General features: G+C 30.7%; 1 non-coding gene across 1 annotated transcript; it reads right to left on the bottom strand.

Annotated features, from left to right (window-relative positions):
- Positions 1-72, bottom strand: TRNAG-UCC (transfer RNA glycine (anticodon UCC)). Its single transcript has one exon. It is a non-coding gene; the product is annotated as a tRNA-Gly (tRNA).
- Between the last annotated feature and the right edge of the window lie 7050 nt (positions 73-7122).

The following is a 7122-nucleotide window of genomic DNA, read 5'->3' as shown; positions in this document are numbered from 1 at the left end:
TGCGTTTGCCGGGAGTCGAACCCGGGTCTATTGCTTGGAAGGCAATTATCCTAACCGTTGGACTACAAACGCCTGATGCCATGGTTTTCAAGTTATTTTAATTTCGAATATTTTAAAAGGCTTTTAATGTAGATTGATTGGTAAAAACATCTCTCCACTCCCTCTCAATTCTACGTAAACTCATCAATCTAATATTGAAAAGTTATTTAAAAATAAAATGAAAGATAAAATACTTAAAAAAAATAAAAATATTATCTTACAGATAAAATACTAGAATATAAAAACATTATCCTAATGAAAATAAAAGTATTTATTTTACAAATAACTCTAAAATAATAGTTCTCAAAATAGATCATATTCATCAACTCATTTTTCGACTCAAAATTTTGATGACAACTCACATTTTCGACTTTTTGACTTTCTTAGTTTACTTTTACACCTAATCAAAATTAAATAATAAGTCTAAAATTTGCTGCAACTCATTAAAAATTTATAAAAATTAAGCATGATAAACTTTTTAATATTATTTATCAATTATTATTTTATAAACTTTTCAGAATATTATATTAAATTAAAATAAACTATAAATAGAGTAATTTATGTAAAATTAATTTTAAGAGTATTAAACAATTTTTTCGATGAATTACAAGAGGGCAAAGCCCTAACAACATTGTGACTCGAACCCACTCCACACCTAGAGCGGTAAACACCCTAACTATCAGACCGACACATGGGGTTCAGTATTATACAATTTAAAAACATAATTGAGTGAAATATATGATTAATTGTCCACAAATAAACTTGTATATACATATCTCTAATTACAAACATAATTGACTGAATTATCTACTTATCAATTACTAATTGATTTAATTGAATAGGTTGATTTATAAATATATACACATATGTTTCTAATTATGCCCTAATTTGAGTTAAGAAAAATTTTAAGGACTAAAGTGAAAAAATTATATATTTTAGGGATTATTATATTATATTTATACTTATATAATTGTACGATTGAATGACTCAATTGAATCATTTATGTACTAGTGTAATGATACTATGTGCCTTTACATTTACTTAATTATGAACATAATCAAATAAATTATACTATTAATCATATAGTTATCAATTATACGAGCCTAATCAAATGAATTATAATTAGTGTGGATTTAGATGAGCGGTACGGTGTTTTTAGCTTACTTATTGTCTTGCGTTACAATATCTAATCTCACCGCTACCGTTGTTTTTACACTAATCGTAGGTAAACGTACTGCCCATCTAAACCCATCCTAAGTCATACATTCAATGATCCTATTGAATTGTTTATGTATAAGTGTACTGACATGGCATGCATTTGCATTTACTTAATTATGAACGTAATAGAAAGAATTATACAACTGACCAACTAATCGTCGATCTAGTTGAATCGAACTATATATAATGTAATCAAATGAATTATATTATTAACTATACAATCATTAATTCAATTGAATAAGTCTGTGTACGAATGAAATGACATTACTGTGAATAAGTAATTTTAAGAGATAATCTAATGAATTATATAATTAATCCTATAATCATTGATTCAAACGAAGGAATGATAACATAAATAATCTTAAAGTATTGATTAAATCAAAATATATTTCAATTTGAACTCGATTTTACAAAGAGAAGTTTTTTTTTTTATAAATTGCCTAGAACTATCTATAATTCCTCCCAACATTTCAATAGAAGGATAAATGAGCTTCAGCGTTCTCGAACCCACGTCCTATTGCATAGACAACAATGCTAATGCCAATGAAATTAGGACTCAATCGACAACAAAGATATTTTTTTAATTTCAAATTTAATTACGTACGATATTCGATTTTTTATGTACTAAATGTGTTGATGAAATGTATTTGCAATATTTTTTTCTTTCAATAAAATATATAAGGAGATCACTATTAAGGCTTCACTACAACATCTAATTATTATTAGGGTAAATTATATGATAGGTCATTTTAAAATAGTATTATTCTTATTTTGGTCACTTTAAAATTTTTTTTTGGTCCATTTAATTACTCTAATTAAGATAATTCCTCAAATCGGTCATTGCCATTAAAAATTTTGTTAATCTACTAACGGATTGCTGAAGCGACTTTTTTTTACGTTTGGCTAAAGCTAGGGACTTCTCTATAATTAGTCTGTAACACTTTTTTTTTGTTTATTTGCAACATGAAGATTTCAATGATGTCATCATCAACATTTGAATCCTTTTTTATAAGCTCAAATATATACTAAGAGGGGTGAATTGGTATTTTAAAATTCTTTGCAAACTTTTCTAAATAATGAGGGAAGGAAAGAGAAGCTTAGACAAATTGATTTATAGTAGTTCGATCCAATTGCCTACCTTCACACCTTGGTATACCTCATACCTCAACTAAGGATTTTTACCAATTCACTATATTTGAATTATTACCTTAATTTCGAGAGAAAGTATAATTTTTACAATCTCTATCCTTTTCATGACTATTTTATCTAAATAACCTGAAAAAATTAATTATTCACAAGAATGACACAAGTTCAAAACAATCACTCAAATGACCTGAAATGAACAGTAAAATTGGGTTATGGACACTAGATGGCCGGCACCCACTTAAAATTTAACACAATCATTGCCTGATGATTGTGTCAGACATTTAAAGAATAATTTTTTGGGTTATGGACACCAGATCACTGACACCCATGTATTTTTTTTACAAATTGTATGATATTGATACTCATTTTATACCAATATTAAAAAAAAAAATTTGAGTTATGGACATCAAATGGCCGACACCACTTTTGGGGAATAAAAAATTATTGTTTTTGGATTTTGGCCACTGCGTGGCCGATAGGGGTGTTCATTCGGTTAACTGACTAGTTAACCGACCCGAAATAACATTAACCGAATTAACCGACCTTTCAAAATCTTTAACCTTTAACCGAACCGAAATTTTTTCAAAAAAATTAATCGAACCGAAATTTTTTCGGTTAATTCGGTCGGTTAACCGAATTAACCGAAAATTATATGTTTTTTTTATTTTTGGTTAAACATTAACCGAATTAACCGAATTAACTGAATTATCCGAATTATCCGAATTAACCGAATTGAATCACTACATAATTAAATTATTTTTAGACTTTTAGATTTTAGTTTTAGTTTTAGAATTTTATTTTTATTTATTAAATTATTTGTAATTTTTTATGATTGGGTTGGGTTGGTAATTGGGTTAGGTTGAATACTTGGGTTTAGATTGGGTTTAGGTGAATAGTGGACCTATTTATATATTATAATTTTATTTATTAATTTTTCGGTTAAACGAAAAATTGATTAATGACGGTTTGAACCGAATTAACCGTTAACTGAAAAATCAAAAAAAAATTAACCGACCCCTGACCGAAAAAATTCGGTTAACCGACCGATTAACCGAATTCAGTCGGTTAACCGGATTTTTTCGGTTTTACCCGAATTTTGCACACCCCCAATGGTCGACACTAGTTTTTAATAAAAAAAAATTTTTTTGGGTGTCGGTCACTTTATGGCGGGCTCCACCTTAAATGTAATTTTTTTCTCTTTCTATTTCATTGGCTACTTTTAGTTTCTTTCTTTCTTTTTTTTCTTTCCTTCCATAAATAATTTTACATATAAATTGATGCCGACTATGCAGTGGCCGGCACTCAAAATTTTTTTTTTCATCAGATAAAAAAGCACAGTTTATTGAACTTGTTTTCTTTCTTATTTTCCTTTTTCTTCCTTAAAGCTCATAAACCAAGTTGAGGTAAACAAACAAAACAAATGGCAACTTCGGTTTCTTTTTTAAGCTTGAGGTATTTGAGTTTATTCGTTGTGCTGCAACATGTTGCAATACGGTGAATGTTGCGATTTAACTTATCCAATGGAGTCTTGCACCAACAATCAACCCCTTCCACAGTAGGCTATCAAGGTCTACACACCCTAAACAGCACGGGCTGTACGCCAACTCAGGAGAAACAAGCCAGCTTGCTGAACTACATGCGCAGCAGTCGGGTAATGATGTTTCCATAAGGCCACATTAGAAATCTCGGATCATATTGTAATGGAATATATATTTATATATATATGCGAGCAATTTTGGATGTGAGCAAACAAGAGGCATCCATCAATTTACCACATACCTCAATCTTAATCCTTAATAACAACCTTTTGGATGTGAGCAATTTTGTGTCAATCTTCACCCCCATTTTGTCTGTATCTTTTGCTCAACTGCGGACATTCGTGAATTGCCAATTCTCTAAGGTTGGTGAGGCGGTCTATTCCCGCTACTGGAGCTGACAAATTAAAGCAATACCCAATCTCAAGTTTATGAAGAGAAGTGAGATTCAGTAGCCACGCTGGTAGAACGGACAATTCTGGACACCAACTAATTCGTAATTGCTGCAAGTGGAACAAGACCCTTGAAGAAGCAATTGTGGCAAATCTCTTAAGGCATATAATTCATAGAGTTCGAAAGTTTTAAGGCTCAACTGAAGGTCTCTATCTTCTTCTTCTTTTGGTTCCATTTCTAAATTGATTTTGTTGCAAAAAAACTATTTCAAGGTGTTCTAACTTGGTTAGGAATTTCAGGCTCCGTGGCAATGAGACAAGTCTACTACAGCCTTTCAGGACAAGTGTTTGAAGTGACTTCACATACTGCATTCCTTCTGGTAAACATTCTAATTCGAACCACCTATGCAACTTCAAGTATTGAGGAGAAGTCCAACATCCTGCTCGTATTTCTTTCAAATGCTCAGCTTTAATGGTTATTTCTAGATGTCTAAGCTCAATCAACCTTTGAACATTTTCAGGCAACTGCTTCAAATGAGTACCTCGCAAATTTAACGATTGCAAGCTGCGAAGCTTATAGAAAGAACTCGGAAGTTCCTGTATACCCTTACATTGGGCCAACTCAAGGTCTCTTAAGTGCTTCAAGGTGTAAATGGAATTCGGTAAAGCCGTCACTGGTGAATTCCTTAATTCTAATACCCGTAGATACTTGAAATTGAGGCACAAAGATTTATAAGAGATTTATCAACAATCTTTGATCTCTTTGAAACATCTTGGATGATTACTGTTCGAACACTTTTCATTTCCTCCAAAACACGTGGAACTTCAACCAACTTCTCATCACATAATAATAAATGTCGAACATTTTCATCAACCATTTCTGTTTCGGAATTCACTGTTTTACACTCTTTTTGAGACACATCTAATGCAAGACCATGTACCAGATCAGGCATTTTGAAGGTAAAATTCAAGAAAAAATCCTCCTCCTTTTGGATGTGGCACCTTGACAGTATTTCATTCAAATGTCGTTTGCCAACATCCTCCCACTCTTGATTTTGCCTTGGATGCTCAAGGAATCCATTTGCCATCCAAAGACGGATGACTAGGTCACTATCATAGATCTGATCCTTTTTATACAAGGACAAAAAAGCAAGACATCGTTGCAAATGAGATGGTAAATGATTGTAACTTAGCTTCAACACTGGTAAAATATCGTTTTTCATGTTGCTCAAGTCTCCATATTTCACTCTCTCTTATATAGATCCAATCAGATTCATAAGTTTTCTGAAATAGCAGGCTTCACAATGTTTTTACTGCCAAAGGAACCCCTTTGCATTTTTCCACAATCTCCTCCCCGGTTCTAATGAGATTTGGAACTTATAATTTTATAATAATATTATACTTAGACCCGACCTAATTTATAATCACCTCTAGTATAAATTTAGAAGTTATAATTTGAACCACACCAACATAGACAACTATATATGATATTTACCACATTGATCATCCTATCGCGACCATACCCTGGGCAAACTCACCATTATTTCTTATCTTTGTTACTTAGACTCGACAAACCAATGGCCATATTTGTGTCCATCCAACATGGACAAGGACATGGGATATGGGTTGGATTTGTTGAATATAAATACTCATTTTTGGTTATCAACGCTTTTGCCAATTGTAGTATTAGAAAATAGCATTCAGAATCACTTTATGTTAAAAAGGTTGTGAAGCTAAGCTTAAGCAGGTTTGTAAGATTTTTAAGATTGTTCTTGAAGGTTCAGATACGAATATTGTTAAAAATATTATTTCTTAACCTTTCTTTGGAGTACAAGTGTTTTTTCCTTCTCTTTCCTCAATAATGAACAAACCGTGCACTTACACTTAAGTTTACAAGTAGCACTATTCGTATCCATATCTAACATCCGTATCAGAGTTTGATTTTAATCCAAACGTTAGTATGGTTCGCTCATGCTTCGCATTGAGTTTCTTATTTTTTGGGGTCAATTTGTAAAATACAGATTTGAAAGTTAAAATATGTTTAAAATCTCTATACTCTTAGTACATTTGAAATTTGGTCCTTATACTTATTTTCAAGAATTCAATCTCTAGTTTTCAGGTTTAAAAATATAAGTACAATTGTTAATCTTGTTAAAAATTTTAAAATGACAAATGATTATGTTAAGCATAAATTGTTTTAGATCAAATTTTAGCTATGATCCTGCTATTATGTTTAAATTTAAAACTTACCATCTATACTTCAATTTGACATAATTTAGTTAATGTATTTTACATCATTAGTTAGTCTAAATAGTTGACACCTTAATTATTTAAGTTAAAATGCTAAGGTTGAATTTTTCATGTCAAAATAGATTTTTGCATGTTAGAATCGAATTAATTAATGACATCGTAAAAGTAAATGATTAAATTATATCAAATTAATATATAAAACTAAATCCAATATATAAATATAGTAGAGGATCAAATTGTAATTTATTATTTTGGCTAAAAGACGAAATATAAAAGAACTACACACCAGCTATGAGAGAAACTTTTGCTCAATATGTTAAGCAAAATAGTTGAAGATAACATCCATTTGAATTGACTCTAACAATGAGCAAAATTGAAACCCAACATTATATGGTAGTGTAGATAACATTCATCTTTCTTTTGTATTCTAAAATCAAATTCAAAAGTCTAATCTGTTATATTACCATATAATCCATACCTGTGATCCAATAACCAACAGGAGAAAATCTTCAAAAAAAAAAACTCATATATTTAGATACTGA

The sequence above is a fragment of the Gossypium raimondii genome, chromosome 5 (genome assembly GCF_025698545.1).
Source record: "Gossypium raimondii isolate GPD5lz chromosome 5, ASM2569854v1, whole genome shotgun sequence".
In the NCBI taxonomy this organism is placed as follows: Eukaryota; Viridiplantae; Streptophyta; class Magnoliopsida; order Malvales; family Malvaceae; genus Gossypium; species Gossypium raimondii.
Note: the sequence above shows the minus strand (reverse complement) of the source record. Positions and strands in the feature narration are given on the sequence as shown.